The sequence below is a fragment of the Crocodylus porosus genome, unplaced genomic scaffold, assembly GCF_001723895.1.
Source record: "Crocodylus porosus isolate Cpor-Errol unplaced genomic scaffold, CroPor_comp1, whole genome shotgun sequence".
NCBI classification, from domain to species: Eukaryota; Metazoa; Chordata; order Crocodylia; family Crocodylidae; genus Crocodylus; species Crocodylus porosus.
In genome coordinates, this window is record NW_017728915.1 from 14,723,261 (window position 1) to 14,734,855 (window position 11,595).

At 39.7% G+C, this 11,595-nt stretch overlaps 1 long non-coding RNA gene across 1 annotated transcript in view; it reads right to left on the reverse strand.

Moving 5' to 3' along the window:
• Window positions 1–378: 378 nt before the first annotated feature.
• LOC109310524 overlaps window positions 379–11,595 on the reverse strand; it is a 23,512-nt gene continuing 12,295 nt past the window's right edge. The window contains exon 3 of the long non-coding RNA XR_002101236.1: window positions 379–1,282. This is a non-coding gene — a long non-coding RNA (uncharacterized LOC109310524). The remainder of the gene's footprint in view (window positions 1,283–11,595) is intronic.

Consider the following 11,595-nt stretch of genomic DNA (forward strand, 5'->3'; position numbering starts at 1 on the left):
GTGTTGAATCTGGCCAGTGAGCTCTTCACTCCCACATCTAAATCATTAATAAAGATGTTGAAAAATATTAGACTCCTGCTGGACACCACTGTCCACTTCTTGCCAGGATTACACAGATCCGTTACTATGACTGTCTAGGTCCTATCCTACAGCTAGTTTCTCACCCACCTGACTGTCTTGGAGTTAAGCCCACAATCCTCCAATCTTCTCATGAGGACATCGTGGGATACTAGATCGAAGGCCTTTGGAAGTCAACATGCCCTCTTGTGCCCAGGTGGTGAGTTACCTGGGCATAGAAGGAGATGAGGTTGGTAAGGCAAGACCTGCCTGTGACAAAGCCACTCTGGCTTTTATTCAGAATCTTACCTTCTGCAAGCTTATTGCAGATAGATTCCCTGATGAACTTTTCTAGGATTTTTCCTAGGATGGAAGTTAGGCTGATTGACCTAATATGATTGACTGAATACATCCACATACACATACATCCACACACACACATATATTTTAATTGTACATACCCTATGTATTAATGTGTGATGGTAGTGGTGCAAAGCTTTAGGGTTTTAATGTGCATTTGGAGGTGCATTGAAGATAAGCATTTTATGACTCAGTGGAGTGCAGAGGGGTATTTTAATGCGTTGTCCTAGATGCTAACCCATAAGCCTAAAGATATTGTAATGCATTGCCAAAGATAGCAGTGAATAAACCAATATGAGCAGTACAAATATTATCAAACACACATACATAATATCATGCACATTTAAGATCCACTAAGAACTAAAAAGTAATTCATTATCATGCAGTCATGTTTGTGTTCTCAAGTTCCAAAATTTGTGTAGGCAGGATGCTCAAAGCTTTTCTCTGAGTAACAGGATGTGGGATAGTGATAAAAAGGTCAAGCCATTGCTGGTTGAGAGAGTTAAGGGGATGTCCCATAGTTTGCAGTTTCCTTTGTCATCCTGTGGCCTGTGGCACAGGACAGTTTTATAGCACTTTTGCAGTGAAAGGGGTGTCCCAGAGAGTGTGGGCTGAGGGCCATACACAAGCCGTGGTATAGACCTTGATCTAGGAAATAACTAGATTATAACTGAAATTTTCCATGGTTTCCCAGATTCTTCTTTGTTTTTCTGTAATACCCAAGAGCTACATCCATGAGGGCATGGCTATTTCCCACTCTTGGAATGCTCACAAGAATTCTTTGAAGAGGTCATCTCTTCAACTTTTTCCAAGTCCTGTGTAGATTGGACTATATCTGTCCATAGCTGCTAAAAGTCATCGGCTCCTAGTATGGAGAAAAAAAAGTGAGAAAAATATCAACTAATCACTGTCAAAATGCAATCTCCATTTTAAAAGTGATAAAGTAGTGTCACTTCTATCATTTTAGATTTTTTTTTTCCAAAGGCTCTTCTCAGTCAATGATGAACTTTGATATGACAAGATGTCTTTTTATCTTCACATTCTGTAGAGGACCTTTGAACTTGTGGGTATGATAAGGGTAGTTGGATATGTTTTCTTCTGGCAACTTGAGAAATAGGTTAAATAAATCATGGTGGGTCTAGCCTGTGGCTAAATAGGATACTGATCATTGCTTGTGTATTTCAGCAAGTGGTCGATGTGATAGTGGCTGTTCAAAAAATATACTGTGCTGCTGCACATCCAGAATGTTTCAGTGGAACTCATGGAAGGGAACCAAATGCTTTAATACTAGTGCCAAAAGACCTTTAGTGCTATTCAAGATTTGTGTCACGTTTCAGCAATATTTCTTTTTTTCTTTGGTTTTTTTTTTTTTTTGGACACTTGTGGATCAGTGTCCATGAATAGTGCACAGCAAAATAAATAGAATTCTCTGATAACACACCCCCTCTGCTTGTCTACCTACACAGCACTGTCACCTTGAGAAGGGAATTAAATGAGGGCAGGGCTATAAGAGACCAAGTAAATAAAAAGGTCTTTTTAATCCGTGGTATCTGTGTGGTATCTGTTGAGATACTGGGGTGTAACTAGCTAAAGTGGTGATGCATGGTTCCAGAGAGTTTGTGCAGTCTCCAGCATAGCTGCAATTTTGATGCATGGAGTGGTGGAGAGAGACAAGACCAATCAGTGGAATTAAACGATAATATATCATACAGTACTTACTAGGACCTACTGCATGGATCTCCACCTGTGATCAGGGTGGGTCTTTCACAGTTCAAGGTTCCTCTGGGTCTATTGGACCACTCTTCCCTTCCTGGTTAGTTGGGTCAATAAGAGCCACACTTTCGTGATCAGTTACCTCCTTGTCTATGTCTTGATTGATATCCATCGTCAACCATGAATTTCACAAATGTCATAATTTGCCTGGCAGATCTCTCTCACTTCTATGATCCAGCTCTACAAGCTTTTTTTAGAATCCTATTATTGCTCTTTGTACCTATAACCCAGCCAGAGCTCCTTTCCCTTGGATACTGCTGGCTTGGATCTATCCTGTATCCTCCTTCTCAATTTAGACAGATGAGTGATTTGTATACATATGCATTCCAATAGTTAGAATTCAAATAACCCTGTAAACACTACTTTGCCAAGAGGGCAATGAAATAAAGAACATCAGCATGACACCACTTGTCACATGCTTAGTAATTAGAAGTAAAACACAGGTGTATGAACCCCCATGTGCTGAAATCCTTAGGGACAGCTGTATGCCAGTGGTTAAGCAGGAAGAAGACATCCAATCATGATACAGTCTTGATTATGCACCTAAATAGAGAAGCCAAACAAACTAGCCAGCAAAGCATCGTGAGAAACCATTGGAAGGACTTTGCAGTTTTGCAATAGTTATTTTGGGATGATAGATGCATCCATTTAAGTTTTGTTACTTGTCAACACATCTTGATTTCAAAACATCTATTTAAACACTAGATGACTAGCAACAAAAAAAATTGCTTGTTGACACAAATTGCTTTAATGCGATGTGACTCAAGCTAACCCACAACAGATTTCAAGTGTATGGTCTAAGAAACTTTGTGTTTTGGGATATGAAATGCAGAGATTGAAAATAACATGAAATAGCTAAATTAAAAATTAGAATATGGGTCTGTGCTAAAGAGTATGAGGAATAAGAACTGCCCCCACTTACAACTGAATCTTGGGTCCAGGCATATAGACTGTATACAGACATCTGGGGAGGTTAAGGAGAGGTTAGACTGAATGTAATGGCCCCCTGGTCTAAGGTAAGTCAAAATGGAGGGGCTATCATGGGGGTTGGGAGATTGGGTGGCAGGCAGGGTTCACGGGGGGAGGTCAGGGTGGCAGATGGAGTCTACAGGGGAACCTGAGCGGGGTGGAGACAGGGTCTGTGGGGGAGTTGCTGGAGCCCACAAAATTTTGGTGGGATCAGGGGGACTTATAGTGTCTGCTGTCTCCCTACCCCCTAGGACCAGGGTCCATTTTTAGCCCCCTAATTCTCCCCCCACCTCCCAGACAAACAACACCCCTGGCAAACTTACCTCCCGTCTAGCTTGTCTCTCCCCACACCCCAACTTCCTTCCTTAGCTCCTGGCATTAGCGAGCAGGGATGCTGCACTGTGAGTGATTTACAGAATGGGGGGTTTGGTGGGCTGCTGTGGGGGCTAGCTGCTCTTGCGGGGAGGTTATCCATCTGGGGGTGGGATGAGAAGGGAACTAAAAATAGCCCAATGCCAGGGAGAGGATTGAAAAAGTGCATCCCCAGGGCTGGGGCCAGTGGCTGGGTTTTCCCAGCCCTGGGGCTGCACTGAGAACTATACAGAAGTTCAGTTAGATTGGTCTCTCCAGACCTGAGCTAAGTTAGACTGTCTCAGAAGTATACTTAACTAAGATCAGGTGAGCCATTTTTTAGACTGTCCTGATCTGTAAGTAATAAGATCCTAACTAGTGTAAGGTCTTCACCTAGGCAAACTAAGTTAGATTGGGTAGTCATTTTTAATATGATATAACCTCCCCCTAACCTCCCTGAACATCTGTATGCAACCACAGAGATAAGCAGTTTTTCTTGTACACTTAGCTACTTCCTTGAACAGGGAATGGTAAGAGCTTTGCACACATAATGGAGTTGAGCTGGCATAGATATGCCATAATTTGTTGCTGGCCTAAGTCAGTCATAACTTATTACCGTCAGCAAGGAGGAAGCAGGGAAGGAGCTATGTCTAAGACATAGTGCCTTCTTGGATGTACTCTTGAATGGTAAACTTGAGAACTGCTTTTGTTCATTTCTGTATCTAATGCAACCTGTAGACCCTAGAGAGAAATGGTCCCCTCAAAAAACTAAAAATCTCATTTAAGCCAAATGGGTGAAACAGATAATCAGAGGTAACAGTAGAAGGAGAAAAAGAGCAAGAGAGACAGGAATCTGCTAAGCTTCTAATAAGTTTCTAATAAGACTACAAGAAATGGTGGTTTGTAGAAGCTGGATGTAATGAGGATGTTTTCAGACCAGTAAAGCACTGTGGTCTGTTGTGGTCTAGGCAAATGAGTAAGTGCCTGACATTCCTTTAATATACCAAAATAAGGGATGGAACAGAATGTTTTAAATGTTCATTCTGACAAAGATATTGAAAATAATGTGGCTTGCAAAATATCTACATGATACTGAACTTTCAGTTTAAGCAGTCTAATTTTAAAATTATTCCTGCAATGTTTAACTTGATTCGTTCTTTATTGATTTTTAAAAGAAAATATTAACATCCTGAAAACATTGATAGATAGGGGAAAAGTATTCATAATACAAAATAACTACAACCAATAAAGCATTAGTACAGCCCTGTACTGTAGAGACCTGTAAATATGAAAGGAAAAAAGAAGAAATGAAGCAGAAAGTACAAAGAACCAGAGAAGTGAATAAAGCTGACTGTAACAAGAGAAATTCTGAGTCATATCCTTCACCAGGAAGACTTTTCAACTGTCTTTATCCAGGCAAACTCCCATCAATGTTAAAAGAAGCTTGTCTGAGTAAAACAGAAATAACTACAAGGCTAGTTAGTGCTACAAGGTGGCACTATGATGGAACACGGAGCAATGTTCTCCAGTCGCAGCAAGGGAAGTTTAAGTTAAATCTTAGGAAAAAACTTTCCTTCAGTAGGAAGGTAGTAAAGCACAGGCACGGGTTACCCAGAGAGGTGGGGGAATATCCATCCTTGGAGGTTTTCAAGACCTCGCTAGACAAAGCTTTGACTGGGATGGTCTAGTTGGGAATGGTCCTGCTTTAAGTAGGAGGTTGGACTAGATGACCTCCTGAGGTCGCCTCCTAATTTTTTGTGATTGTATGATTCTAAGGCCCAGTATTGATCTCGGTGGTAGAAGTTATATCTCTGGGGGACATATAGTTTACACTAGCTAGGTAGGGGTTAACGATTTGCTCTGGGGTCAGTTAAAGCCACCTGCAGTAAGAGTTAGGCCTGGAGGGAGAAATTAAAAGATTAGAGCCCCACTTAATTTGGGCCTGGCTGGGAAGAGTAGCAGACCTCCATGGGTTTTTTGGGTTTGTTTTTTTTTTGGCTCTGCTTGAGCAGCCTGGAGCTGACTGAAATTGCCAGAGCCTCATCCAGAGAAGGTAAGCCTTCTGGTGGCCTTTTGTTTTGATTTGCTATCAGTGATTTGCCAGTTGTTGCTGAGTAAGACAGAGATAGCCATTCCAAGTGTGTTTTGTGCTTTGCATCAAACAGGAGATTTGATAGTGGTGTGCCATGAGCCTGCAAGTAATACATTCACTGTCCATATATCCAGACTGAGAAGAGGAATGAATTAGATCTCAAAAATAGGCTTGTCATTTCTCCTGTCAGATTCACTTTTAAACACTGAGACTCATTTTCTACATTAAAAAGATTATTTTATTTGCTTTGATTAGCTTCTCTAGTTTACATCTGAGCCAGGTCCCAGAGAATTCAGTGGGCAAACTATTGTCAGAGTTGAATCTTGGCCCTAAACTATAAATGTACTTAAACTGTGGGGTGTGATGTAATTACAGCATGTTGGAGCAGACTCAATTAATTCAGTCTGCCAGAGCATGCTAATTAGCATGATCCAGAAGCCTTGGCATCTCATGTATTCAGCATCTCTGCACTTCAAAATGGTGGCGGGGGCACTTTAATTAAAGCTCGTCATACAAGCTTTAGTTAAAGCACCCCCACCAACATTTTGAAGCACAGGACAGTGGATATACAAGATGCTGGGGGCGCATTAATTAGAGCAGCTCTGGAGAGCTAGTCTAATTAAAATGTCCCCTCCCCTCACCCCTGGAGCAGATGACTTTTTTGACTTTTTATAAAAGTTTATTAAGGGGAAAAGGGGATAACACTCCAACAAAGTAATAAAACACTGCCCGTGCAGGGGCCCAGGTTCAACACACAGAGCCTAGGGCTTTGGCCTGGAAGCCCTGCCCTTTCAGTCTTCTAAAAATAAAAATATTCAGTGTAACATCAGCCTGCTGGGAGCCCTGCCTGTACCCCAGGAAGGGGGCTAGCAGTATCACGGTGCGAGGACTAAATGGCCACCCTTGACACTGCAGAGCAACCCCTGAACTGCCCAACGTGCCTGGAAGGCAAGCACTGCCTGGAGCAGATGTAAAGATGCCTAAAGATTCTTTTAAAATGATTTCTGTATAAAATATTGTGATCCACTCTCTGAGAGCAATTGAGGGCCAGGGCAAGTTGTACTTACAAATAATAGTCCCAGTCACCCTGGGTGAATGCTTCTTCCACAGCCTGTATTATTCCTCTTGGCATGTATAGGAACACAGCATAATCTTATTTACCTTCTGATTACAGATCAGATCCTGAAGCAAAAAGCCAGTTTGATTATGGGACACTGAGTCCAAGTGGAATTTCTCCCTTGCTGTACTGAAAATGTTGCCAATGTTGTGTAAAGCGTGTAAATAATACAGTCCTGCTGAAGACATAAGCCTCTACAGTTTTTTTTGTTGTTGAGTAAAGGGGCACTTCTGAGGAATCAAGCAAAATGTTTTGAGATAAAAGAACGTTAAATATAGCTAAAAGTGAGAGCTGTATGCACAAACATATCAACCACCATACATTTTATAAGAATTTTAACTTCCAGGAAAGATAACAGTTCATTCCCTCTTGAAGGTAGAGTAGTGAGATGAAAAGGAACATACAAACCTTGAAAGACACCTATTCCAAAGATAAGTGTATTTGCCACAAAGGAAGAAGATATTAATTTATGTCAAAGAAAGACATTTTAATATCCCTCTCCAAAAGATTTCCATCACTTTGCTTACCCATCAAAGTAGGAATACAATTATTTTTTAATGGTTCTTTTGGCTACTAAAGCCATTATCTACACAGGACCATTGCCAGAAACATAAAACTTAGTCCAGTTGGAAAAAATACCATATTAGCGCTCCTATTTAAAATATTATACACAGCACAGCATGTTTTAAATTCAGCACGGGACCTCTCCTTAACTATACCCCTGTTGGAAGATTGACCCCCTAGAATGACAGGGGTTTTTTTTTTCTGTTTCTAGGCTTTTCTTATTGTCTAGGAGGCATATTCACACAAAAAGGCCATCATTTGCCAAGTAAAATTGATTTTCCTCCACAGAAAAACTACTTTTAACCCAGAAGGAGTGTTCCCCTTCCATAAGGCCTGCATGCAGTCTTCAAAGTGATCAGGTAATGCGTAGAATGGATCTGTGCCCCAAAACACTGAGCACTACATTTACTCTTGAGGGGAGAAAATGAGCATGTGCAGTTTTTAAAAGTGCATAAAATACGGTATAACCTATCTTGCTATAGCTTTATAGAGCATATCTCTGAACTACTCTCACACATCCTCAGCATACTGTAAGTTTTTTGGGGCAGGACATATTTTATATATCTGTGTATGGTCCCCTTTTTGTCTTTGTCTAGGCAACTAAATCCAATGGACAAACATAACCATGGTCTAATTTTCAGAGAAGGTGAACATCTATGTTTCTTAACGAAGTCAGTGGAAACTGGCTATCTAATGCCTTTCAAAATGACACTGGTTTTACTTAAGAGTAAAATATTGATTCAACTGAGCCAATAGGGATTTTGGCATTGAGTTCTGTAGGGACTGGATTTCACCCTGTATTTCTAAATATTGTCTTAGATGTCCAGCCAAAGGTCCAGTCTTAGAAACATTACTATATGTGAATACCTAGACTTGTGTGCATCATCTCAGATCCCACATACTTAACCAGACACACAGTAGCTAATGGGACTATTTCTGGCAGGAAAGCTATTCATGTTAGTATATTTCTCTTGAATCAAGCCCTATTTTTAATCATTTAGGACCTACAGCTCTTGAACCAAGGTGTTCATTTGTGCACGTTGCATAACACCAAGCATAATGCTAGTGCCAAACCAGGGATGGCCAAGCTGCACTACGTGCCACAAGTGGCATGGGCAGACTGTTTGGCACACGGCAGTTTGGGAAGCGGGGAAACAGCACAAAGTACAGCAACATACTAGACAGGGAAAGGACACTGGAGTGGCACTTGGAGAAGACATAGAGCTTAATTTGTGCCATGCATAAAAGGCTAAAAAACTGGCTCCCACTGTGCTAAGCAAACAAACAGTAAGAAAAACAAGACATAAATATAATCGTGCTGATATATCCATTCTATTGTGGCATTATTACAAAGATTTTTTATATTTACTTTGAATGTAATAAATCAATAGCTGTAACTAAATTTTGCACAAAGAGGACAAAGTACAGGAAATTCTATGTAGCAAACTTAAATATTTTGGAGCAGTCTGTGTGACTTAAGACATTCCATAATATCAATATACATAACAGTCAGATTGATTCCCAATTGTTAAATCTTGTATTCTATTTGATATTGATATAATAGCAAACATAATTAGAAGTAATTAACTTAAATTATGCTTAGTACTGATCTGATAGAGTATAGAATTAAAAGTCATAGGTGCTAATATTTTCTTCAATTTGGTATACTACTGGAAGTGACTATGCAAATACATTAATGTTCACAGGTCACCAGTTCAAATGCAAAGAAATAATCCACACAAAATAATTTTATCATTTGTGTTTGCAAAGAATTTGAATCATGAAGCATTCCTGGGTTCTTTCAAGTATTAATAAAAACATGCAAATCATGCCATTGTTATATTAAGTAAAAAGCAGGTATTAGAAGAAAAACATGTACATGGAAATTATGTAAAATGATCAATATTCAAAACCTCTCTCATGCTCTTACTATGTTTCTAAACAGTACAGTCCATATAGCTTTCAATACCTTCAGGAGATTTGTAACCTATATAATACATATGTACATAAGAATAAATGTATTGGTGCACAACCCTAGGATTTCATTTGATGGAAACAAGGTAAATAGTTCAAGGCAACTTTTTGACATTACCCAGTATAAAATCAAATATGTAACCACAAAAGGCATAATTTTAGAATTCCTTTGTTATACTTCAAAGATGTATTCATTTTTTAGTTACAGAATGATACAGGATTTAAGATTCAAGAAAGATTTTATAACTAATCAGCAGCCACTGAAATTCTTCCTGACATTACAGAAAATGTGGGTATAACAAACTTGAGTAGAGAGATATGAGACTTCAAAAACTGAAATGTGCTTAAAGTTATTTAAATGGAAACCACTTTCATAGTCATGCTGCCAAAAATTACATTAAAAGAGTATTAAGGTTTAAGAGTTGAGCAACCAGAAGTTAAGATATACCAGAATGTAGGTTAATTGTACAATTTTAATTGGGAGGCCCTTTGCATATATACTGTGACATTTTTTAATTACACAATTGCTTGAAATTTCGAGTTCCTGCTCCAAAGCTTGTGGAGGTGTTAAAGTGTCTGACCAAAAGGGTTCTAAGTATTTTTTATATGACAAAAGAATATATTTTCACCCTATCCTCCTTCTCAGCACAACTGGAGCATTTTAACAGAAACTTTACAAAAAAGCAGCCTGAGGTAGACACCTGGCATGTAAAATTTCAGCCTGAACAATTTACATTTGGCAAAGCTATAAACAACTGAAACCAGGGTCTTGTAATGAAAAGTGTCAGGTAACCTGAGCTATAGGCGTCACTTCCTACTCTGCCTATAATTCAGTACGTGAAGGGTTATATGGTGATTTTTAATCTGGAGACACTGATGGAAGCTCCATGCAGAAAATAGATTGCCCAAATGCATTTGGACATTTCATGATATGTTTTATATTACAAATATTCTCCCTAAACAAAAAAAGAGAAAGGGAAAAAATAAAGCGATGAAAGGGGGAGAAAGAGAGAGAGATTATTTTTGTTTCATTTTAAATCAAAATGAAACTTCGGGGGGGGGGGGAAATGGAAAATCTAATCTTACTTGACAATTTTATCCATATGTTTGAGTAACTGTAGAAGTTGTTTTTGTATGATTTTGTGAAAATTTGTCATCAGCTCTTTATCTGAAGCTAGAGGGCTACTTTTTATTTAACTAAATGACTACAATGTTGAATATTAAAGTTAGATATAAGGAATAAGATTTATTGCTACCATCCCATTCATATTTCACCTCAATTAAGGAGAATAAGCAGTGGAGAAATTCCATTCATGTCTAACTTCTTAAGATCAGAAATCATTATGTACATTTATGTATACTGCCATTTATAAGTTTTAAAAACATACAAATTGTGATGTCCCAAGGTCATGCTTTTCAAAAATAAATTACAACATATTCTAAGTTTGGTATATCAACTCAGCTTTTAAATGGTTAACAGATTTACCATCTGTAACTAAAAAATAAAAATAAATGTAGAGAGTACACAGTTAACAAGTTCACCAACAATAGAATGAAATATGTTGAAAATGATGGAAACAACATGAGAATTCACATTGGATCAGTTGCCAAAGCTAACCAATAATAAAAAAGCCACAGAAACATGCAGATGTTAATACCAAGTATGAGAAGAAAACCAGCCAGTTTCATAACCAAAAGCAAGTCACTGGATACATGGACTCCCTCACCATTCCTCTACACAACTGGGCCATACAAAGAGATGTCCCTGCATATTCTGGAGTCATGGGAGACTGAGAAAGCCAAGCATAGAAGTAGGTAAAACTTACCAACTGGATGAGCAGCCGCACTGCTTCCAGAAGTGGCCGTGGGGCTTCCAGAAGTGGCCGTGGGGCTTCCAGAAGTGGCCACATCCTCCATCCAGTACTCCCCAGCTGGCACTCCTGACTGCCCTCCCCCCGCCAGTCACCTGAGAGGGGAGTGCGGCCTGACAGGGGCTGCACCAGTGCTCTCAGGGGGTGCATGGTCTGTGGAGACCATGAATAAATGTAGGCTGGAAACTAGAAGGTTTTAAACAGAGGTGCACTGATACATCAGCCCCATATTGGATTGGCACTGATATAAGGAAAAGTGACTCTATTGGTAATTGGCTTTTTTTGGCTATGGTCAATAATGACACTGCTAAATGTCCTGTGCATGCAGGCAGCTGCAGCGCAGCATGCAGGCAGCCAGGAGCACAGCCCGGCAGTGTGGAGAGCAGCTGGGTCCAGCTGATAAGTTTGTTGTGAGTGAAGGGTCATGGCTGGAACGACCAAGGCCCTGGGATGGGGGGGAGACTGGG